General features: G+C 41.3%; 1 protein-coding gene and 1 long non-coding RNA gene across 10 annotated transcripts in view; one reads left to right on the forward strand and one right to left on the reverse strand.

Moving 5' to 3' along the window:
• The window catches only part of LOC105489167 (methylenetetrahydrofolate dehydrogenase (NADP+ dependent) 1 like), a 233,145-nt gene that overhangs the window by 108,149 nt on the left and 99,318 nt on the right, over window positions 1-25,678 (forward strand). The gene's annotated exons all lie outside the window — the stretch shown is intronic.
• LOC139363329 (uncharacterized) lies at window positions 1,160-21,062 on the reverse strand. 2 transcript variants are annotated; one of them, XR_011623462.1, is made up of 4 exons: window positions 20,923-21,036; window positions 8,673-8,791; window positions 7,832-7,930; window positions 1,160-1,295 (listed from the first exon to the last, which is right to left on the reverse strand). It is a non-coding gene; the product is annotated as an uncharacterized lncRNA (long non-coding RNA). The 2 variants fall into 2 exon arrangements; XR_011623461.1 differs by lacking the exon at window positions 8,673-8,791 and having other exon boundaries at window positions 20,923-21,062.

The raw sequence follows: 25,678 nt of genomic DNA on the forward strand, positions 1-25,678 counted from the left end.
AAGAAAAGGGGAAAGTAGCTTTGCATCCTCTTCACTGGGCGCTGGGAGGGGAGCTGGGTGTGGCACACTGATAACTTTCTTTGAAGAAATTCTTTCCCAGGTTCTAACCTGTCAACCCTTTTGAAGCCTCAATGGGCTAAGGCATGCAAAATCTGTTTCAAACTGCTTTGCAAACCCTGCCAGTTCGGCCAGCACCATCCTTTGGCATGTGCGCAAACTGACACCAATTTGAGGCCTGAAACAAAAGTGAGACAAAAAGACCTTGATTTCAACATCCTTCTACAGAAGCTAAATGCATTAGGCACATCTGAGGTGTTTCTGAAGTCTGAGCAGGAATTCATGTTCTCCAGAAAGTTGTCATTTATAGTAGACTATCTTTATGATCTCATAACAGGAAAGGATCTCTTAAAACGTGAAAAGCTCAAACCAAAGAGAAAAATATTGGTAATTTGGGCTGCGTTAAAAAGTAAACGGTATGTGATAAAAGATACGAGGTTAAAAAACAAGTGACGGATTGGAAGGAAACATTTGCAAAGATAATAGACAATGATTAGCATTGAGAATACGTAAAACACTAAAGACTAAAGACTGATAAGAGAAAGACAAATAATCCAATACAAAAATAGAGAATTTGAAAAGGTGATTCACAGCAAACAAGCAATTTGGTGGAATTTCTAGGTAGAACTGAAAATGAACAAATGATTAGCAATTTCACTTCTATGTATACTCTGGAAAAGAAGTAATCGGAAATATATTTAAGTCCTTTGAAACTTAATTGACTTCAGTACCCTTTTAATGAGCATTTATTGAACTTCTGCTGTACGTCAAGTACTATCTGCTAGGAGCTGGGAATCAAAGATGAGTAAGACAGGTTTCTTGCCACCCAGTAATTGATGATGTGATGTGAGAGACTAGAACTTCGGTGGTAAGTACAATGCACTTGATTAAGTACTATATTAGTTAAGGTTCTTAACTAAGAATTTGAAAGAATGATGGGCATCTCTTAAATAGAACTGTCTCCATATTACCAGTTTTGCTGATTTAGTCTAATTTTTGTTCTAACAAAAAGCACATGCAAGGAAGTAATTATTTTGTCGATTCTGAATAATTAGTCTAAGATAATGGAATCAGTAGTTCATTTAGACTTAAAACAGAGTGACATTTATTTAAATAATTGCATGAATTTGCAAAACACTTTATGAGAATTTTTCAAAAACTGCTGTGATCACCTTTGTGGCTGTTTCTTCCGTTAGTCAGCAGTCTTCATGGGAGTCCACCTAACTTCCATTTACATGCTGTAAAGGCAAACAGATATTTGGCATTGAATTCTAATCATGTATTACATTTAAAAAATAAAGCAAAAGGAAAGAAAGAAAAGAAAAAGCAATATTGAGTTCCTGGATTTTAAAAACATTATTATCTCATCTTTAAACTGTAGGAATTTCAAACTTACCCATGAACTTTGGATTTTTTAATTTGTTTTCTACTCTCTCCATTGGTTTTGATTTTGGTTTTCAGGTAAAGATCTTGTCTTTGCAGGGGAGTGCAGAATGCAGTTGTGTATCCTTATAGGCAGGTGTCATTAACTGAGGGTCATCAGTCACTGGTGGACTCATGGATAGACTTACAACTACAACTCCTCCCATAATTAAATATAGACTCATGCATATGGATATATATACTTCCTTTTTTTTTTTTTTTTAGATGGAGTCCCATTCTGTCTTCCAGGCTGGAGTGCAGTGGCATTATCTCGGCTTACTGCAACCTCTACCTCCCAGTTTCAAGCTATTCTACCTCAGCCTCCTAAGTAGCTGGGATTACAGGCAGGGGCTACCACACCCAGCTAATTTTTGTACTTTTAATAGAGGTGGAGTTTCACCATGTTGACCAGGCTGGTGGACCCGGGAGGCGGAGCTTGCAGTGAGCTGAGATAGTGCCACTGCATTCCAGCCTGGGCGACAGCAAGACTCCGTCTCAGGAAAAAAAAAAAAAAAAAAAAGCTACCTAATCGATTGCAACTCTGCTGCTTGCTCTTTGTAGAGAATCACACAGACCCGGCTGTGTTCCCCAGGTGCTTCCTGGGTACTTGAGCATAAACACTCATGCAGCAGAGGAGAAATATGAGACAAGTGCCCAATTAAAATACAGGGTGATCTTTGCCTCAGACATTTCAGGATTAGGATTTAGAGATCAGAATGAATAGACATAGCAGTTCCAAGACAAATTGAATGGGATTGGGAAACAAAGCCTTGTTAATATTTTCATTAAAAATGCCCCCATTTTCTAAGCCATTCTTGAGCATTAGACCGGTGCTGAGACTATCATATACCTTCTTACTCAATCCTTAAAACCGTCTATGGGATCAGTGTTACTATCCTCATCTTACAGATGATGTAACAGAAGCTTAGCGAGATGATTATACATGTCCACGATCAATCAGAATAAGTGACAGAGGATGTGACCCGAGGGCTCCCTCTTGCCAAAGCCTGTGGGTGATCAGGCGGCTATTTTGCTCTCAGTGTTTTTCTCAATGCTTTTTACCTGGTTGCCATCCTCTCCTGTTAAAAAAACAATTTCAGCCAGGTGCGGTGGCTCACTCCTATAATCCCAGCGCTTTGGGAGGCTGAGATGGGTGGATCACTTGAGGTCCGGAGTTCAAGACCAGCCTGACCAACATGGTGAAACCCTGTCTTTGCTAAAAATACAAAATTTGCCAAGCGGGGTGGCACATGCCTGTAATCCCAGCTACTAGGGAGGCTGAGGCAAGAGAATCGCTTGAACCCGGGAGGTGGAGGCTGCAGTGAGCTGAGATCGCGCCATTGCACTCCAGCCTGGGCAACAAGAGCAAAACTCTGTCTCAAAAAACTAAGAAGAATTTCAGGTGAGCAGTCCGTAGCAGATGGTCATAGTTACAGGAAGTACCAATATAACTATATTGTGCCAATATATCGTAATGTGTGCCAACAGTGGTGGGTAACTTTGGTCCTTTTTTCTTTTCTCTCTCCTACTTTAACATTCCTTCCTCCCAAGTAGGTTACTGATTAAAGATGACCTTATCAAGTCCCACTCTGTTTCCTTGCCCTACCTCTCAACCTGTATTTTTGGGAGACAGTTTTTTAATTTTTTTATTTTACTTTTTTGAGACGGAGTCTCATCTGTCTCCTAAGCTTGAGTTCAGTAGCGCGATCTTGGCTGACTGCAATCTCTGCCTCCCAGGTTCAAGTGATTCTACTGCCTTAGCCCCCTGAGTAGCTCGGCTTACAGGGACGCACCACCATGCCCGGCTAGTTTTGTATTTTTAGTAGAGACAGAGTTTCTCCATGTTAGCCAGGCTGGTCTCAAACTCCTAACCTCGGGCGATTCGCTCACCTCTGCCTCTCAAAGTGTCGGGATTACAGCCATGAGCCACCAGGCCCGGCCTAGGGGACGTTTTATAATCAATCTTCTTGGCCTTCAGAGGACTCTGCTGGTGGCTATACCCAGCTACTGGCTTGTTCTCTCTTTCCACTTTTATTGCCCTGAAATTCTAAATATTCCATCAGTTTGGTAGAAGAAAACCAGACCAAAACTAAACATTCTCATGATTTCATCCACCCTTTAAAAAAAAAAAAAAAATCTGACGTCAAGTGATCCTACAGCTCTAAGCTTTAATTCTCCCAGACCTTGCCCTGTTTACATTATTTAAAAACACTGATCTCAGCCTGGGCTCCACTTTTGTTATTATGATACTTTCAGGTTTTTTGTCTTTAGTAAATTTATTCATAATTAAATCAAGGATGAGAAGTGCTGGCTTATTAGAGACTCTGGCTGAAGGTCATGTGCTAACTCAGGAAACTGCTAATCACGGGTCGTGTTTTTCAGCCCCTGTCTTCAGGAAGGCCTGACTCTCGGGGAGGGTTGTTTTGTGTCGTCTCCAAAGCTCCCATTTCTCCTATGTGGCTTGGTGCCGAAGCTCATTCCTCCCCTCACTGCCTGTTCGGCCTTTGTCCTACCTCACCTTTCTCTTTCCATGCTTTTGTGTAAAGTAGCCCTCTTTCAAGCTGCTCCTCTGTCCTTTAAAAACAAATAAAAAAGCAAAATGTTCTGCATATACACGAAACAGGAAAGTATGCAGAGCAATGTCACAAACACCAATGTTCCCACCACGCTATTTCATCAAAATCTTAACATGTCGCTGTGTGTCCTTTGGTTTTTTTGTTTTTTTAAAGAGATACGTTTAGCTGGGCATGGTGGCCCATGCCTGTAGTCCTCGCTACTTGGGAGGCTGAGGCAGAAGGATCAATTAAGCCCAGCAGTTTAATTCTCCTGGGCAACAGAGTGAGACCCTGTCTCTTAAAAAAAAAAAAAAAAAAAAAAAGGAAAGGAAAGAAAAGAGAGAAGAGATCAAATATTAGAGACACAGTTGAAGTTCCTGTGGACCCTCCTGATCCCGTTCTTTTTTCTGCTTCTCTCCTGATTTGAGTGGTTATCATTTCCGGGTGTATGTTTCTACTTTGTCCACATATATATATGTACACTAAAGATCTGTAGCAGAGGTTCTCAGACTTTTTCTGCTTATGACCATTAATGGCCCAGCAATTTTTTTCATGGTACCCCAGGCAAAGGAAATACCTAACATGTCCATTTATTAAATAGTTAGGTCCAAACAACTTAATGAATATTTATGTCCTTACAACTTAGTAGCTGCCTGAAAAAAAAATACATATGAATTCAAAGGAAAAAATTATATCGTTTGATTTTTAAATTACCACCATACGTTATGAATGAGATATGTGTCCTTGTCAGGCACCAGACAACTTCTGACCCTTTGTAATCAGTTGACACCCGCACCTCATTTCCTGCTCCACGTTGATTTTCACACGATTTTTGCATTTTGCTGCGGTACCTGCCAAAAACTTTGCTTTGCAAATATATGATGTCATTGAAAGGGATGTAGAGCACTATTGTTGAAGCAGTGAAGAACCTCATATGAGTAGTATTTGCAGTGTCCAATGATGTCCTGTATCGCCGCGTTTCCCTCAAAAATTTAAAATATCCCACAGTGCCTCTGAGTTTGCTGCAATGCCTCACGGCACCTCATTGCACATTAGAACCACAGATGTGCGGCTTTTCTTGGTATTTAGTATGTGTTTTCAAATGTTATATATTAATAGATGTTAACTGACTGCATTGTTCTATAACGACGTCAGTGCACTTTTTCTGTAAATGGCAAGATCATAAATAGTTTGAGTTACAGAGTCTCTGTCCCAAGTACTCAATTTAGAAAGCAGCCATAGGTAAAGCATGAATTCAGAAACTAGTACATGTTTAGGAGTGGGTCTGGCTGTGTTCCAACAGATGTTATTAATGGTTTCTAACATTTGAATTTCATATAATTTTCACATGTAATAATACTCTTCTGATATGGTTGGCAACATTTTAAAAGGTGGCCAGGCACAGTGGCTCATGCCTGTAATTCCACTGCTTTTGGAGGTCAAGGTGGGAGGATTGCTTGACCCCAGGGATTCAAGACCAGACTGGGCAACATAGCAACATCCCATCTCTATTAAAAAAATTTTTTAATTAGCCAGGTATGGTGGCACATGCCTGTAGTTCCAGCTACTCAGGAGGCTGAGGTGGGAGGATCACTTGAGTCCAAAAGTTCAAGGCTGCAGCAAGCTATGATCACACCTAGCTACTTGGTAAGCTACTATGGATGACAGAGTGAAACCCTGTCTCGAAAGAAAGAGAGAGAGAGAGGGAGAAGGAGAAAGAGAGAGAATACTTTTTAAAAGAGAAAGAAAGAGAGAGAGAGAGAAGGAAGGAAGGAAAGAAGGAAGGAAGGAGAAAGAGAGAAAGGGAAAGAAAAAGAACACTTTTTAAAAGGATAATTTTTAAAAACTTAATAATTTAACATGTAAAAAAAAAGGATACAGACCATATTCAAAACTCAGAGACACCTGGATTTGTCCTGGGAGCTATACTAGCCAACCTCTGCTCTATAACTTGATATTTTTGTGCAACATAACAGTTTTGCATTTGTCTATGTTGCTGTGATCCAAAAAGCCTCATTTTGCTTGCAGTTTCGTCTTCCGTGCGTGCATATAGCACGTGCATTTGTGCATTATTTGTCAAGGGGCTTTCAGATTGCTTCCGGTGTTCTGCTGTTACAAATAATGCTACAGGGAATATTCTTGTCCATGTCTCTGAGATTTAGTCCAAAACGTCTTCTAGGGACTATATACAGGAGTGAGATTTGGAGGGTTGAAAGTATGCTTAGCAACAACTTAATAGATAAAGCCAAATTGTTCTGCAACGTTATACCAATTTATATCACTACCAATTGTGTGTGTGAGATTTCTGACCTCTCAACGTTTGTCCTGATATTTTTTATTTTTTTTCTTGAGACAGAGTCTCTGTCTATTGCCCAGGCTGGAGTGCAGTGCCATGATCTCAGCTCACTGCAACCTCCACCTCCCAGATTCAAGCAATTCTCCTGCGTCAGCCTCCCAAGTAGCTGGGATTACAGGTGCACGCCATCACACTGGGCTAAGTTTTGTATTTTTAGCAGAGATGGGATTTTGCCAAGTCGGCCAGGTTGGTTTTGAACTCCTGACCTCAGGTGATCCGCCCACCTCGGCCTCCCAAAGTGCTAGGATTACAGGCGTGAGCCACCATGACCGGCTCAACACTTCTATTGTTAGATTTTTTTAGCTCTTGCTAATCTGATGGTAGTTCATTATAGTTGTGAGGTTAAGCATCTTTATGGCTGTTTCTGGGCATTTGTGAATTGTCTGTTTTGTATTGTGCTGTTTACCTTTTTCTCACTAATTAATGGAAATCCTTTATAGATTCCGAATACGAATACCTTGCCATTATGAGTTACAAATATCTTCTCCCTGTATGGCTTATCTTTTAAATATGCTTGATGTACCTTTTCTTGTCCACCCTTTTTCTTTATAATTTCGGCTTTGGGAGGTTATAATCGTTTGTATTGCCTTGCAAATGTTGTCTCTTGCATTGAGGCCTTTAATCATCTTAGAATTTGTTTGCATAATGGTCTTTTTTCCTTAACTCTTACAGTTTGTGAGACTTTTCTGCCCTGGTGATACGTGCATCAGTGGTTGTCAGCCCAGCCCTATGAAAAGGGCCGGCGGGCCTCCATAGATCTAAGGCAGCTGAGAGTGCTGTTCCCGTTGTCCCAGGTTCTGCAGCATCCAAGGCAAGTGCAGCTGGGGCCGGCTGTTCTTCCAAAAGTGTCATCTCTCCTTTACCTGCTCCTTCTGAGCTTCCCCTGACATGGGTGCACAGTCCTCAGGAAAGTCAGAGTCTGTCTTGACTTCCTACTTGCTAAGTCAATCCTTGGAACTGTTAGGTACAATTTCGAGCAGTTGTCATAAAAGAAGTTTCCTCGAAACTTTGAAAACCAAAGAAAGGGTTTAATTTTCTTCTTTTCGTTTTGTTTTCTTTTTAATTTTTTGAGACAGCGTCTCGTTCTGTCGCCCAGGCTAACAGCTCACTGCAACCTCCACCTCCCGGGCTCGAGCGAACCTCCCACCTCTGCCTCCTGAGTAGCTGAAACTGCAGGCAGATACCACTACACCCAGCCAACTGGTCAATTTTCTGTGGAGACGAGGTCTCACTGCGTTGCCCAGGCTGGTCTTGAACTCCTGGGCTCAAGTGATCGCCTGCCTCAGCCTCCCAAAGTGCTGGGATTACAGGCGTGAACCACTGCCCCCATCCAAAATGATTTAATTTTATGGTCAAATTCTACATTGTCTATTGACTTTAATATTTTTATAAAATTCTTTGAATAAAATGTCTTTACCTGGAATACCTTCAGTGTACTTACTGGATTAGAGGCAGGTAGGTCCTGTATGTATGGCTAGTATGTTCATTAAATAGGAAAGTAATGGAAAGATGTTTATGACATGAAGAGAGGAACCTTCGCCTGTCAAGATAATAGAAATGGAAAGATTTGTATGGCCTGGCTCAGCAGAAAAAGGAGTACATGATTTAGCAATTTTTTAGAATTGAGTTTTCAGAAGAAAAATGCAAAACAAATGAGAATTAAGTAGCTAGAAAGCCTTTTCCCCCCTTTATTCCAATAAAGTAACTGAAGACTTTCAATGAAAAGCCTGGTTTCTGTCTTTCTACACAGTGCTTTAGGAATAGTAAGCTGTTAGAAGTCAGTGCTTAGAAGTACCTACCATCCTTAACACAGGAACCAAAGACAAGGAAGAAAAAAAAGCAAGATAAATAAAGTAAAAGTAAAAAAGCACCACCATCCTGAATTTTGTATATTGATGATGTTCATGTTTTTGAACTTACACATATTCTTCTGTATAAGTAAAATATTTCGTAAAATTAAAAATATTTTATAAAATTAGGAACAGAATTTCTTAAAGATCAACATAGTACTAATACATTTTACAATCTGTCTTTCAGAGTTTCAGTGGACTTAAGTTAGAGTAATATTTTTCGAGTTCATTTTGATGCCAATGTAATTCATGTGTCATTTTCCACTATAATACAATTAAAATCCAGATAATGGAGATGGATTTTCTTCTGAGTAGCCGCGCATATGAGGTTTCAGACTCCAATTGCCTGGTTTTGAATTGCTCTTTGCCATGTGCTGTCTATGACCTTGGGTGGGTCACTTCATCTCCCCTACATCTAGGTCTCTCCAATACCTGTCTCCAGGCTTGTTCTAGAGTGCAGTGATGATGGAGAAGGCACGGTCTGTGGCACAAATAGAAGAGTCAGGGGTTGGCAGCTACTATTCCTACTGTAGGATGCCAAGGATCTTCACCTATAGGATAAGGTTTCAAAAACATAATTCATTCTTTAAAGGGCTGAATACCTCTGTGAGTATACTTTTTTCCGTCTTTTTTTTTTTTTTTTTTTTTGGTAAATGAAACTCACTGAGGAATTTGAGTTCTGACAACGGGAAACACTACTGCTTGTGTGTCCTCCTTGTACAAAGATGTCTGGGACCATTATACATAGAGGTGATCTGAGAAATCAGGGGGGCTCTGATTGTTTTGAAAACTCTCCTTTGAGGTCGGGCACCGTGGCTTATGCCTGTAATCCCAGCACTTTGGGAGGTGGATCACTTGAGATCAGCTTGGCCAACATGATGAAACCCGTCTCTACTAAAAATACAAAAATTAGCTGGGGTTGGTGGCATGCACCTGTAATCCCAGCTACTTGGGGGGCTGAGGAAGGAGAATTGCTTGAACCTGGAAGGTGGAGGTTGTGGTGAGCCAAGATCACACCATTACACTCCAGCCTGGGTGACAGAGTAAGACTCTGCCTAAAAAAAAAAAAGAAAAAGAAAAAGAAAACTCTCCTTTGAGTTCAGGTAATCCTTCTAGAAAGGCTCATTTAAAATGTTTCCTTGTTACCTGGGAGAAAGCAGGAAGCACTGGGAAATAGCACATCACTGGTGCCTCATGCCATTTCAGTGCCTTTGCCTGTCTTGCCTCAGCCTTGCACTCTGGAATGCAAAAGAGTAGAAGAAACTCCAACATGAAAATTGTCTACAGACAGTGCAGAGAATCTTCAGTGGCATTAAACATTAAAATTAAAGACACATGGTCTTAAATTCAGCTGGCATATTTGACATCTCAAATATACTCTTGGTGCCAAAAGGGATGTTAAGCAAAATTTGAGGGATTTGACTCCTTATTTGGGAAAGATCATCAGTACCAAGGGGAGAGAAACCAGAGGCAAACTTTATTGAAAAATGGAGTAGCTAAGTCATTTTGTATATGTTACTTTTACCCAGCCAAGTACAGTCTATGGTTTCATATAGTGAATTTGATTTCTACTCTCAATTCTTTTCCTTTAATGAAAGTGCTAGTCAATAATGCAGAACTTGGGCAACTTTGATAAATGTGTTTGCTTTACAACCAATCTTATTAAGTCAGGGTATCGTCTAAGGGCCCAATCAAGGACTTTTCATTTAAAAAAGAATAACTCTAAATTAACTTGCATTGTGATATAACCCTTAAATTCCAAGTGTCATAGGGAATCCCAAGACCTACATCTGACCTACTGTGTGTGCTGTGTTCTAATACACTGGTCCCCCACCTTTTTGGCACCAGGGACTGGTTTCGTGGAAGACAACGTTTCCATGGTTTTGGGATTAAACGGTTCCACCTCAGATCATAAGGCATCGGTCCTAGATCCCTTACATGCGCAGTTCACAGTAGTATTCACACTCCTATGAGAACCTAATGCCACCGCTGATCTGACAGGAGGTGGAGCTCAGGCAGTAATGCTCACTTGCCGGCTGCTCACCTACTGCTGTGCGACCCAGTTCCTTACAGGGGCTGTGGACCAGGGGGTTGGGGATCTCTGTTTTTGTTTTTGTTTTTTTGGAGATCAAGTCTCACTCTGTTGCCCAGGCTGAAGTGCAGTGGCACAATATTGGCTCACCACACTCTCCACCTCCCGGGTTCAAGTGATACTCCTGTCTCAGCCTCCCAAGTAGCTGGGACTACAGGCGTGTACCATGCCCAGCTAATTTTTGTCGTTTTAGTAGAGACAGAGTTTCATCATGTTGACCAGGCTGGTCTCGAACTCCTGACTTCAAGTGATCCGCCCCCTCAGCCTCTCAAAGTGCTGGGATTACAGGCGTGAGCCACCGTGCCTGGCTGGGGACCTCTGTTCTAGTATGCTTACCATGCCAAATGCATTATGAAGAAAAACAGAAACAAGCTTTTAATGTTTTTTTGTTTTTTGTTTTTTGTTTTTGTGACGGAGTCTCGCCCAGGCTGGAGCGCAGTGGCCGGATCTCAGCTCACTGCAAGCTCCGCCTCCCGGGTTTTTAACGCCATTCTCCTGCTAAAGCCTCCCAAGTAGCTGGGACTACAGGCGCCCGCCACCTCGCCCGGCTAGTTTTTTTGTATTTTTTTTAGTAGAGACGGGGTTTCACTGTGTTAGCCAGGATGGTCTCGATCTCCTGACCTCGTGATCCGCCCGTCTCGGCCTCCCAAAGTGCTGGGATTACAGGTTTGAGCCACCGCGCCCGGCCGGCTTTTAATGTTAAAGTCTTATTTTCTTGCTACTAAAATGGGCAAAATGTTTCAATTTTGCAAAATAATATAGTATTGTGTATAGGATCTTCTCTAACCTGCCTTTTACATTTAATTAGGCTTCTATGAGTCATTCAGGTAGTTGCATCTAGCAGGCTATTTATCCATTCTTTATAGACCCTTTAGAAGTTCGAGACTCCTTTATAGAGGTTTGAGAGCCCTTCCTTGCCCCAGTTCTCTTGTCTGTAAAGCTGTGGGAAATAATACGACCTGACATACAAGGCAGTGTGAGGCCAGCAGAAGTGACTTCTCTTATGCGCATGGTGCTGTTCCCAGCTTGGATGAATCTTTGCTAACAGTCTTAAGAGTTTACCTCCTGTGAGGACCTGGCTATGTGCTGAGCACCCTGCTTGGCGCTTTATACATTGTGACACATTCAGTTGTTCAAACAACACAATGAGTAGTTTACCAGAATTACCCCCATCTTGCAGGTAAGAAAACTGAGCATCAGAGTGAGTTAGTAGTTTGCTCAAAGGCAAGCAGCTAGTGTAAGGGGGAGCAGGGATTTGAATCTGAGCCTTGGCCTTGCTTTTACCACTGTGCTTTACCACCTCTGAATGTTCACTTTCATTCCATAGCAGCATGATACAGCCCTGTGCATGACACGAAGTGCACATTTATTGAATGAAAAACTAGTAACACTTCTGGTAGCTGAGTGACTTATCTACTGGTAAACCTGTCTTCATGGCCACTAGGCTTTTTATGGTGAACATAGGCATATTTGCCATGTGCTATGTTGAAGCAGCAATTAAATAAATAAGGTTCAAGAGTAATTAAATTTCAAAGGTAAAACGTTTTGGAAGGAGCTTTGAGCTTTAGGGATGTCTAACCTGACCTTGGCTGTTTTTCTATGTGCTGTAAGATACAGATTGATTTTCAATGAGATATTCAGCCCATCCCTGCTTATGATTTATATATATTCTAAGTAATATGCTTAGAATGTAGTTCTGCTTACCATCATAAAATGTGGAGTTAAAATAAGATCCTTGTCAAAACATTGTCATGCAGAGATTAGTGCTATGAAAGTTAACATTAAATGATTTTAAAATGTGATCCAGAGGTTAAACTGAAGTTTTGAAATTCATAAAATGCATAAGCTTTTTGAGAATTTTTTAAAATATCCATTACATAATAACTTTAAAATTACGGTATTTGATTGCTATCTTACCCCATCTTGGCCAAGAGCATTCAGCCTGAGGGTACTGAAAAAGAGTCAAATTACCCCTTCCTTATATAAGCTATAGTTTAGGAAATTGCAATTATATGAGGTCGTTTTAAAGTTTTTAGCAATGTTTGGTATAATTACAATATTGTGCTATTCTTACACAAAGAAAACATAACAGAATTTTGAGCTAGGAATATTGGGAAACCAGCCATTGCTAAAGGAAGATGCATTTAGTGTATCTTTCTATGTACCTCTTAATATCTTTTGTGGGGTGGTGAAAAACAGATTATTAGGGCTTTCTTTTTTGGGGAGTTGGGGGGCGTTGGGGGACGGAGTTTCACTCTTGTTGCCCAGGCTGAAGTGCAATGTTGTAATCTCAGCTCACCACAACCTCCTCCTCCCGGTTTTAAGCAATTCTCCTGCCTCAGCCTCCCAAGTAGCTGGGATTACAGGTGTGTGCCACCACACCCGGCTAATTTTGTATTTTTAGTAGAGATGGGGTTTCTCTATGTTTGTCAGGCTGGTCTCGAACTCCTGACCTCAGGTGATCTGCCCTCCTCGGCCTCCCAAAGTGCTGGGATTATAGGCGTGAGCCACCACGCCTGGCCTATTAGGGATTTCTAAAAGCTGCAAGCCTCTTGCTAGCCATAGCTGTGAATGTTGTCTTAACCATTAATGCTTCAGTATAAATAATATCAATTTAAAAACTGCCTAAGACTTAAAAGTAGTATGTAAATTACAAAGTGCTTGGGTATCTAGATCAAAATAAAGTAGAGCAAAGAAGTAACTTTAGGAATGAAAGAGTTATCTAAGTGGAATGATAAAGGAAGACTTCATGCAATAGAAGAATTTAAGTAAAACTGAAAAACTGAAACTAACGTGATAATGGCATTAAATAGTGTAACCCTGAAGGCACATCCAATACATAAGGAATACGACAGCAGTGCCTATATGCACCATTATTATTCATCATTATTCTGAAGCATAAATAAGAACAATTTCAAAAATTATAAATATTGGAAAGGAAGAGACAAATTTTATTATGTACAGAATAATTATATAACTAGAAAATTCAAGAGAGGCAACTGACAATTTAAGTAGTAAAAGTTTTAGTTTGTTAGTGGATGCAATGTAAATATGTAAATGTCAATAGTTTTCTTTTTTTGTTAGCCATAAATAGATACTGTAATGGAGAAAATGTCCTACTTATACGTGTCCCCCCAAAGGATAGAATACTTAGGAAATAAGTTTAGCAAGAAATGAGCACATAGAATAAAACTATAAAACTTTATTGAAAGATGAACAAGACCTGAATAAATGGTGAGACACATAACATACTCTTGGATGGGAATAACTGGTATTGAACAATCATCCTTCCTCTGTCAAACTAACACATAAATTACTATAAAATTACTATGCTATATCATGCCACACTATACTGTATTTACTGTAAAAACTGCAGAGGAAAATGAACTTCGTGGTTAAATTAATCACAGCATTTGTCTAGATTCTGCAAGAATGGGTTCATGAGGATAGATTTGAAAGCTTTTTCAAGTCTGGGCGCGGTGGTTCACGCCTGTAATCCCAACACTTTGGGAGGCCGAGACGGGCAGATCACTTGAGGTCAGGAGTTTGAGACCAGCTTGGCCAACATGGTGAAACCCTGTCTCTACTAAAAATACAAGAATTAGCTGGGTGAGGTGGCGCGCGCCTGTAATCCCAGCTGTAATCAGGAGGCTGAGACAGGAGAAATGCTTGAACCGGGGAGGCAGAGGTTGCAGTGAGCCAAGATTGCACCACTGCACTCCAGCCTGGCGACAGAGTGAGACTCTGTCTCAAAAAAAAAACAAAAAACAAACAAAAAAAAAGTTTTTCAAGAACCGTGATGGATGATTTACCTAATTGTAAATATCAGAACAAGATAATGCTATAGCAAAACAGTTAATAGCAGAGGAATACCCTAGAGTGTCCTGAGATAGACTTCTTCCAGTAGTAATTTGATAACATGACATTTTATTTTTATTTTTATTTTTTTCTTTTCTTTTATTTTTTTGAGACAGAGTTTCACTCTTCTTGCCCAGGCTGGAGTGCAATGGCGTGATCTTAGCTCACTGCAACCTCCACCTCCCAGGTTCAAGTTATTCTCCTGCCTCAGCCTCCCAAGTAGCTGGGATTACAGGCATGCACCACCATGCCCAGCTATTTTTTGTATTTTTTAGTAGTGATGGGGCTTCACCGTGTTGACAGCCTGGTCTCGAACTCCCAACCTCAGGGGATCCACCTGCCTTGGCCTTCCAAAGTGCTGGGGTTATAGGCATGAGCCACCGTGCCTGGCCATATGACATTTTAAATTAGTGGTGAATGGATAGGATACTGATTAAATGATGTTGGAACATTTGACTAATAAGTTTAAAACATAAACCATAGAGTTTGTTTGTTGTTGTTGTTGTTTGAGATGGAGTCTCGCTCTGTCACCCAGGCTGGAGCGCAGAGGTGCGATCTCGGTTCACTGCAACCTCCGCCTCCCGCGTTCAAGTGATTTTCCTGCCTCAGCCTCCCTGAGTAGCTACGATTACAGGGACATGCCACCATGCCTGGCTAATTTTCGTGTTTTTAGTAGAGAAACAAACACAGTTTTGCCGTGTTGTCCAGGCTGGTCTCGAACTCTAGACCTCAGGTGATCCACCTGCCTCGGCTTCCCAAAGTACTGGGATTACAGGCATGAGCCGCCATGCCCAGCCAAAATATAAACCATAGAGTTTTGTATCACAATGTAGTCAAAATAAAGATAGAGTAACTTTTTAGTGTGCAAATTAAACATAAAGCTTCCAGGAAAAAGCAAAGAAAAAAATTATTGTTGATATCCTATCGAGACTAGTATAAAGAATAGATAAATGTATATATGGAACATGGGAAAACGTTCACAAAATATAAAGTTTAAAAAATCAGGTTGTAAAATAATATATCTCCAATTTGTATGAGATTTATATCTGTATATGGAATGAAGAGATATAGAAGTATATCAAATGATTATTTTTGTTTGCCTGGAGGTAATGGAATCATAGTGATTTTCACTTCACGCCTTGTGTTTTGGCATTCTGAAATTTTTACAATTAGTATGTATTACTTTTGTAGTTTTTTTTTTAATATAAAAGAAAAAATGACTTGAAAAATCAAGTAATTTGACATGTAGACACAGGGAGAATTACATTCGAGGCAAAGAGCAAACGACAGGCATGTGACTGTAGCTGACAAGTGTCAGCAGATTGTGAGCATAGTTTAAAGTCTAGGACATCTGGGGGAGATGAGTTTCATCATTAGATGAAGTCATATTCTGGAGGGGGAATAAATGCTAATCTGATATATTATGCTTTCAATTCCAGTGAGGAGAAATTGACAGTTTTGAAATAGTGGTTTCAGGAAGGCTCTCCTGAGAAGATGGCACTGAGGCGAGCCTTGAAGAAGGCCAGAGGGGAGAAAGATTGGCCTGCGTTCAAAGAATCAAAATAGTTCTGCTAGTTCAGAGACAGGGTAAAGCAGATAGACTGGAGTCTCATTCAGTGTCTTTAAAAGTCATAGAGAAGAGTCAGTATAGTTTCTAATCCATGAGGACTTCCTGAATGATTTTGCCAGGACTGTACTTTAAGATGCTGTTTCTTTCCAACCCCCCATCAGATAAGTTATTCCACTTTTCTGAAGTCGAATAAGTGAAGGGAAAGAGTGGACAAATTGTTATCTAATGGGGCTGCCTCCCAGAAAAGGACTCCTCCGGCAGTAAGAGATGTGCACGTGGTATAACCAACAATGCTACTTCTGGGTGTGTCCACACGGCTGGAGCTCAGAAATGCAGAATGAAAAAACAGGTTGTGGAAGTGTATATACAATCTGTTACATTTTTGAAAAACACACAACACAATGCTATATTCTGTTTACACATGTGTGCTTATGTAGAAAAAGTCTGAAAACCTGATCTGCATAAGCTCTGAGTTCATAGGAGTTATGACCATGGGAAGAAGTAGAGGGGTGGGATGGGCGCATGGGGTACTGAACTCATCTATGTTGCTTTACTTCTGAAAGAGGAACGATCTTAAGCAATCATGGTAAAATGTTAACGTTTGTCAGTTTCGGGGGTGGGAAAGGAAATTTAGGTCTGTAATTTAGGAGAGGTTGAGGCCAGGGCCAAGATTGGCAGTTGTGATGAGTATGTGGTTACATCTCCACTTTTTTTAGAACTAAATCTGGATGTTAATGGCCATGGTTAGTGGGCCAGGGGCTTACATTACTTTCTTGCAGCACTGGTGGCTTTTGTTTGAGGCTGCACAAATTCCTGCATTTCCCTTGGGATGAATGGTAGGGATGCAGGCAGTAGGTGACTGGGTGAATCACCTGACTTGAGCAGGGCTAAGACTCTCTGCAAACCAAACTCAGAGACATGAACTGTGCTGAGATTTCTCAGTGGTTTCCCATGTAGGCTGCTTTCCAAGGGCAGCGAGCGTGGCCTTCATCACTCACCCAATGTTCCTGATTCAGCACTGAGATGCTCGGTTAGGTTTTAATGAGGTTTTAAGTTTTTTCTTATGTTCAAGTGTTTATGCAAACAAAGTTGCTGAATTGTAAACACCAGCAATCTGAGTACCTTCTTTTGATTTCTCTCTCCGTATTGTTTAGTCCCCTTTTCTTCGTTTGTTTTATGAAATTGCATAGATGTTTTGGTTGAGAGTAGATTGTTTTTACTTTTCAGGGACAGGCAACAATTTCATGATATAACTTCTAAAAATATTTTAAATAACTATGAAAATAGTTTTTTCTTCCAAAAAACCATTTCTTCGTTTGGCACATACACAAACAAATGAGACAGAATTTAGAGTAATTTAGTGAGAGAATTTAGAGAATTTAAGTGGTGGGGTTTTTTTTGTTTTTTGTTTTTTGTTTTTTTGAGACAGTGTTGCCCTGTTGTCCAGGCTGGAGTGCAGTGGCGCGATCTCGGCGCACCACAACCTCCTCCTCACAGGCTCAAGTGATTCTTGTGCCTCAGCCTCTCAAGCTACATGCACGCACAACCGCGTCCGGCTAATTTTTGTATTTATATTAGAGACGAGTTTTTGTCATGTTGCCCAGGCTGGTCTTGAACTCCTGGCCTCAAGTGATCCTCCTCCCTTGGCCTCCCTAAGGGCTGGGATTACAGGCATGAGCCACCACACCCAGCCTAGTGTAAAAGCAGTTTTTAAGGACAGTTGAACAGGAAAGCTCATAGATTCCTGCACATAGATCTTGTGTCCCTCCAAAGTGCCTTAAGTACCGATTTCTGCTGTCTTGATTTAACTCAGTGTCTGGAGCTTATGATCCTTCCTCTCTGCTTCCTTCTGTGGTGTAATTTTGGGGGTGTCAATAAGAGCTATTGCAAGATCTCAGCCTCTGAAAGTTTAGCTTATTCCTCAGCAAAACTTTAAGCAAGTCTCACCTCTTCTAAATTAGAGTTGTAACCTTGACTTTAGTCTCAGAGTTAACGTTGTGCAGAAAAAGAAAACACTGCCCAGTGCTGAAGCAGTTTGCAAACTGAAATGATAGAAATGAAAAATGCTATGATGTTTCTAAGTAGCCTCTCTATTTGCAAATGAGTCAGTTAGGATTAGTTTTACCCACAAATAACAACAGCAGAAAAAAAAAAGAAAAGAAAGGAAGAAAGAAAGAAAAAGAAAGTGACCCAACACTATAATAGAAGTTTATTTCTCTCTCACATCAAGGAAGTTCAGGGTAGCCAGTCTGGGCTGATATAGCAACTCCTTGATCATCATGGGTTCTGTGCTACCTGGTAGTCCAGGATGGTTGCACAAGCCCCAACCATTGCATCTGTATCCCAATCAGCAAGAAAAAGGAAGAAGGGCATACCCCCTTTTCAAGAGGCTTCCTGGAAATCACATACAACACTCCTGGTTACATCTCATCAGTGACCTTAGTCACACAGCCATACTTAGCTGCAAGACAAGCGAAGACATTCAGATTCTACCTCTTCTTCTTGAAATAGAAAGGTGAGTTGCCAATCCACTGTCAGCATGACCACAGTTCAAGAGGTTTTCCTAGACGCAGAGTCGAGTTAATCCCAAGTCATCTGTGTCATCATCTCCGTTTTGACAGCATCTGCCAGGTGGTCAGCCAGGGTTTAGGCAAGAAGACCTATGACTTCTCTACACAGACATGATTAGGATTATCTTCTAAATCAACCAAACTGACCAGCCCACCCTTTCATTCTTCTGTACATCATGGATCATTTTTGAAAAATAGTTTAGGACATATCCAATAGTAAGAGTGTAGTTTTATAAATCAGGACTCAGTCTAACAGTAGAAGATTATGTGGTAGTTAGTGTCCTGGAGAAAAGCTTCATGTTAGATTAGTTGAGTCGATCGGGATACAGAACCGTCTTTAGAGCACGGCGTCGTTACATTGTAGATAAAGCATGTAGGCGGAGAATGATATCTTTGTTGGGGAGAGCCCCAAACTAACTGCTCTTCAGGAACCTTTCTCCGAGATTTGCAAGCCAATTAGGCATAATGAAGCCTTGTTTTTAATGCATATCTTTTGCCAGTATAATAAACATAATAATTAAATGTTTAAATATCTTTAGTATTTTCCTGTATAATACAACTAATCATATTTTTGTCAGGCTGAGGACATCTCAAGAGGAGGGAAAGGTGGCAAATTGAGGGTCTGTTCTTTTATACAAGATGGTAATTATAACAAATTCCTTCTGGACCTAGGGATGGGGGAGAGGTGGGGAGATGGGGACATGAGAATTATTCCTGATTTTTGTTACTTTTTGTCCTGTAAAATATGCCTGGTCCGGGCACGGTGGCTCACGCCTGTAATCCCAGCACTTTGGGAGGCCAAGGCAGGCGGATCTCCTGAGGTCGGGAGTTTGAGACCAGCCTGGCCAACATGGAGGAACCCTGTCTCTACTAAAAATACAAAATTAGCCAAGTATGGTGGCACGTGCCTGTAATCCCAGCTACTAGGGAGGGTGAGGCAGGAGAATCGCTTGAACCTGGGAGGCAGAGGTTGTGGTGAGCCGAGATCACGCCATTGCACTCCAGCCTGGGCAAAAAGAGTGAAACTCTGTCTCAAAATAGAAAAAAAAATATGCTTACCAGGACATCTCTAGGACATTATTCCTCTATCAACAGTAAAAAGATAACCTGAGACATAGATTAAAGTGAAAATGATTTATGATTTTTTGTTTTCTTCCTTACATTAAATATTCCAATAACATATCACTAATAACATATTCCTTTTTTTTGAGACGGAGTTTTGTTCTTGTTGCCCAGGCTGGAGTGCAATGGTGTAATCTCAGCTCACGGCAGCCTCCACCTCCTGGATTCAAGTGATTCTCCTGCCTCAGCCTCCCAAGTAGCTGGGATTACCTGCCACCATGTCAGGCTAATTTTTTGTATTTTTAGTAGATGGGGTTTCACCATGTTGGCCAGGCTGGTCTTGAACTCCTGACCTTGTGATCCACCCGCCTTGGCCTCCCAAAGTGCTGGGATTACAGGCATGAGCCACGGTGCCCAGCCAACATATTTCTAATAATATATTAATTTGATAAACAGAAGTTATTTTGCAAATAAGCCAAAACAAAAAATATCCCTCCTTTTCAAGGCTATTATCTGTAGTTTGAGGTTTTATCAAATGTAAATATGAATTGCCAGCCTCCTCAGGATGTCCTCATTGCTTCTGTTAATGCTTTTACCATCCAGTACTGCTGAACAGGCAGCAGGGTGCCTTCTTGGGCACACCAGAAGGACCCAGGAAAAGGAAGATAGTGTGGACTGTTCTTGTCTCCGTGCCCCAAAATGGACCACTACACCAGTGGGGTAGGAAATAGCAGGTGTTATGGGTTGCGTTTGGAAACCTTGACTTGATCAACTATCTGCTCACCCAGGTCATCTTTCTTTTTTCTTTTCTTTTCTTTTCTTTTTTTTTTTTTTTTTTTTGCAGAGGTGAGGTCTCACTATCTTGCTCAGGCTGGTCTCCTGGGCTCAAGTTATCTTGCCGCCCTGACCTCCCAAAGTGCTAGTATTACAGGTGTGAGCCATCACACCTGGTGCTTGTCACCATTCCAGCAGCAGAAAACCCCCCTGTTTAGCCTTCAGTGTTAATTTCCTCCTTGATCTATGTCTTCTACACAAATCCACTCCCTTGTTCTCCCCATGTATTACATTTGTGGACTCTTCTCAAACTCTGCAGTTCAGTCCTGGTTCCTGCTGAGCCTACAGCCCCAGGCCTGAGCAGCCGGCTGGGCCAAGTTACCCTCAGCCTCAAGATGACCTCCTCACAAGGCAAAACATTTCTCTGGCTGGGTTGGAGACCTAAGCTGGGGAACTGGGCTCTCACATTCCAAGATAGAGGTTTGCCTGCAGACCCCTGAAAGTAAGCGTGCAGAAGCAGGTTCCTCTGATGACAGAGGCCCTCCGTTTATCTCTGGAAGATCCTGAGATAACGGATCTCTGCCTTGAATTCGCCTGCTTTCTAGGTGCGGTGGAGAAAGCTGGGAAAAGAGCCACCTGTGCTCCCAGGGGCCACTGAGAGGGTAGAACAATGACCGAATCCCAGACTCACTACCTCAGGGGCTGAGAGGGGTCCAAAGGGGCCCTTAACCTATCACTTAATCACCTGACTCTTACCGCTGTCACTGATCTGACGTGTTCTCCTGGGGGCTGTCCCAGCTTCTCAGCATTATGTCCCGGGCAGTCCCGAGGGCTCAATTCCTTTATCCATACTGAGGACCAAGACCTGTGTTTCCTCTAGGGCAGTGAGGGCCACAGGCTGAGTGCCTGAACTGATGAGTACACTGCTGGTACTGTGCTGTGCCCTGGACAAGGGTGTAGGTCTCTCTAAAAAACAACTTCCCAATATTCTACAAAGTAACGTTCAAACTGAACAGAGCTTGACTGAAGATTCTTTTTACATCGTTTGTTTTCGTGCTACATTTTTGCTCTCCGGCTCCAAGTCCGTGACAATGGGTCACAGGATGAGTACGAGTAACAGTAAAGATGTTTTTCTTCATCTTTGGGCTATGATTGTGCTTTGTGATCCTAAATGTCAATACATTGAGGCTGGGCACGGTGTCTCACACCTGTAGTCTCAGCACTTTGGGAGGCCAAGGCAGGCGGATGCCTTGAGCCCAGGAGTTCGAGACCAGCCTGGGCAACATGGCAAAACCCCATGTCTACAAAAAAATACAAACATTCGCTGGGTGTGGTGGTGTGCTCCTGTGGTCCCAGCTGCTCAGGAGGCTGGTGTGGGAGGATCAGCTGAGCCCTGGAGATCAAGGCTGAAGTGAGCTATGATTATACCACGGCCCTCCAGCCTGTCTCAAAAAAACAAAACAAAGCAAAAAAAAAAAAAATACACACATTGACTAATAACACCAGCAACATTGTTTCATGGGAGCTGCCTCTGCTATCTGTACCAAAACTGAGCGGATTTTTCAGGCCAGGCCTGAGTAATCATTAAATGGATCTGCTTGTGAGAAACTGGTAGGTCTAGGCATGACCGCAAAGCTGGCAGGTCCATCTCTTCCTTTCTTAAATAAGAAATTGCCAGAAGTAGACTCTGTGCCTGCGACTCTTGAATGTTTAACTGAAATCCAGAGCAGCAATTGCATTTTATATGGCATCGTGTGTGTGCAAAAACTGAATCAAAATCTTGTGAAACAATACTACTTACTATATATGATGTAGTCTAATATTTTCTATCCTATTTTATTTCCTCTTTTTGATGTTGGTTGAAACTGTAAATTTACATAATGACAACTACTAGGACTCTATCTTGGTTCAAAAGTCCATGATCAGCCTGCTTGTATTGAGTTACTACATTGTACAATCTTATAATTGTAAAGTTTAAGCTATTTTCCTTCTGTCTGTCTTAATTTATTCTGTAATCTCAGTTGTCCTGCCAGGAATGCTGGCATATTTACTTTGTTTGTGGATTCAGTAATCATAGTTTCTCTTGCCAAGTTACACTAATGGTACCAAAAAAAAAAAGTTACTGCATGGTTTTTGAAACTGTTCTTTCCTAGGAAGTTTTAAAGCAAAATGTTTTTACCTTTTATTGTTTACACAGGTAAAAGCATCCCTAATCCAAAAATCCAAACTCCAAAGAAGTGCTCAAAAATCCAAAGTTTTTTGAGTGACAACATGATGCCACAAGTGGAAAATTCCACGCCTGATCTCATGTGATGGGTTGCCATCAACACGCGGTTAAATCTTTCATATATGCACAGAATTACTAAAACTAATGTTCAGGGCCAGGCACAGTGGGTCACACCTGTTATCCCAGCATTTTGGGAGGCCAGGGCAGCTGGATCACTTGCTCAGGAGTTCAAGACCAGCCTAGGCAACATGGTGAAACCCTGTCTCCTCTAAAAATACAAAAAATAAAAATAAAAAGCAAACAAAATTAGCTGGGCATGGTGGCACACATCTGTAGTCCCAGCTACTTGGGAGGCTGAGGTGGGAGAATCACTTGAACTGGGTGGCAGAGGTTGCGGTGAGCCAAGATCACGCCACTCACTGCAGCCTGGGCAGACAGAGGGAGACCCTGTCTTAAAATACATATGTGTGTGTGTGTGTGTGTGTGTGTGTGTGTGTGTTTATAGTATAGGCTATGTCTATAAGGGGTATATGAAATATAAATGAATTTCATGTTTAGACTGGGGTCCCAACCCAAGATATCTGATTATGTATATGCAAATATTACAAAATCTGAAAAAATTTAAAAGCCAAAAATCACTTCAGTCTGGTGCCAACCATTTTGCATAACTGCGTTTTCCATTTTGCATTTTGCAACCATTTTGCATAGTTCTGTAGTTCTTTCCCTTTTGGGTTTGTTTTCGTAACTGCTCAGTAAAAAGTGTTCGGTGTCATCTTTCCATTATTTTGGGCTAAATCATGTTAGTGGCCAAGCCTGTCAGAATTCATTTGTTTTGAGTTAACTTCCTGGTGTCCAGTTCTCAGGAGCTGCAAGAATAGAGCTCTTCCCCCATGCAATCATCCAAAATCCCCGGCCTCTAGCCAGGATTGGGGAACACCACTGTTGGCCAAGAGCAGAAGGCTTAACGCTCTGGTCATAGTCATGACACTGTACAAATTGTTCTTGTTCCCTACAAGAACATGGGAACTATTTGGATAATGGAGTTATGAATTTAATTCTGTTGAATTTTTATAAAGGACCTAAAAATAACCCTATATAATTTATTACATGTATAATCATACATTATAATTTTAAACGTGTATCATTTATAATATCGAAACATTTCTTTTCGGAAATTAAATTTCACTTTGGTCAAAATCATCTTACAAAACATGGTGACTCATCATGGTTCTAAATAATGTAAACCATTGTCTGTAACTAACGCTCTGGAGGAAGGAAATTCTGAGTTCTGACACAAAAGCACATCGAAGTGGTTTTGATACTTTCAAAGTTTTTACTGCAACCAAAAATATGTTCATGTGTACCTGTCTCCTCTTTACACTGCTTACTTTCTCTGTTGCTTTTCCCAAATACATCTCCAGTAACTTCCTCATGCTCTGTGCACCACCTCCAATCTTCCCCTCATGTATATGAACTTGGCCATCACCAAAGAGGTGGAAAGGAAGAAGGGCACGTGCTAATATTAATATTGAGGTTTGGGTTGGGTGTGGTGGCTCACGCTGGTAATCTCAGAACTTTGGGAGGCCGATGCAGGTGGATCACAAGGTCAAGAGATTGAGACCATCCTGGCCAACATGGTGAAACCCCGTCTCTACTAAAAATACAAAAATTAGCTGGGCGTGGTGGTGCACACCTGTAGTCTCAGCTATTTGGGTGGCTGAGGCAGTAGAATGGCTTGAACCAGGGAGGTGGAGGTTGCAGTGAGCCAAGATCGTGCCACTGCACTCCAGCCTGGCAACAGAGAGACTCTGTCTCAAAAAAAAAAAAAAAAAAATTGAGGTTTGTACCGGTTTCTTTTTCCTTTGGGTCTCCTGATACGTGTCTAGTTAGTTCTATATACTTCCTGTAAATTTGACTCTAAGATATTTAATAAAACTAAACAGGGTTATATGTTAAATAGACAAATCCTAAAGAGCAGAAAGGATTTAGCATTTAGTGAAATTTCATAGACTTAAGATGAGTTGGATCCTCAAAATTAATATATTCTAAACAAAGTTCTATTTTGAAGCTGCAGTAATAATGCCGAACTTCTCTTATAGCTAACTGAATGATTTATCCTGGTGTTGTCTGCTGGTACTCGCTGAAAAAGTCATTACGGTCCTCACTGTCTCCCCTTTAATTCAAGTTCGGAATTCATGTGTTTCTGTGACTTTTTTGGAGTTTATCTGCAGACAGCCTGCCGTTGAATACATGTGTTTACATAGGGCAGAAAGGGGCAACCTGAAGATTCTACTCTCTATTTCTTTTAGCACTGTTTGGCAATTAACACCCACAGCCCTTCAGAATGAGGTATCGTCCAGCCTACACCTTGCTTGTAGAAGCTCTACAAAGCTTCTATTTTTGTTTTTGATTTGTTGTGAGGAAGCAAAGTGTAGCCTTTACTTGAATGAAAGCTACAGTTTTATTTTTCTTTCTATTTACAAGAAATTCTTTTGATGATTAAGTTAGCCAGATATGCCCCGTGCGCTCATATTTCGTATCTCAACCTATTTTGAGCTGAGCTAGTTGCAAGGACTAGTTCTTCTGTGAGACCTCTGGCAGTCCATAAATTCAAGTTCGCGTCCAGACATAATGGCGAACTCAATATGTTGTATATTTGATATATGTTTGTTGCACACATGGAGAGAAAAGTTGTTACCATTGTAAAGTAGCTATGAAATCTGACAGTTCTAATTTCTTTATCTTCTGAGTAACCATGGAATAAAGGACCCCTTAGCGCCATAGCAAGGCAGAAGTTTAATTTGCAATTCTGGTGGCAACATCCAGGCATTTCAAGTAGAAATTAAGAAAACTTGAAGGAAAAATTATCTCAGCACTTCAGTTTAATTCTTTTTCAAAGTCCAAGGAGAGTTTTCCCCAGTGTAAAAGCAGAAATGAGAATTTCAGATCTAAAGCGGTTCTTGCCTTTTCTTTTCCCTCCATGCACACGTGCTGACATCAGAAAGTACTGTTTGAAAAGAAAACCCAGGCTAGAGCACTGGAGTCACTCATTTCCCATCCAGCGAAGGGAGAGCTGGTGCCTGGCTGGAGGACGTTAGGAAGGCAAGTCTGGGGGTCTGATCACTCGGCTGGGAGGGGGTAAAATACTTGGACCTCAGGAGGCCGGACTACAGTGCCAGTGTTCTCTGTGTGGCCTGTTCCTGCCTGGGGTTGGGTACCAAGTCCAGGTGGAAGTGGTCCCTGGAGCGTCCTCTCTCTGAAGTGTTTCTTTGTCAACGAGAAATA

The sequence above is a fragment of the Macaca nemestrina genome, chromosome 5, assembly GCF_043159975.1.
Source record: "Macaca nemestrina isolate mMacNem1 chromosome 5, mMacNem.hap1, whole genome shotgun sequence".
NCBI classification, from domain to species: Eukaryota; Metazoa; Chordata; class Mammalia; order Primates; family Cercopithecidae; genus Macaca; species Macaca nemestrina.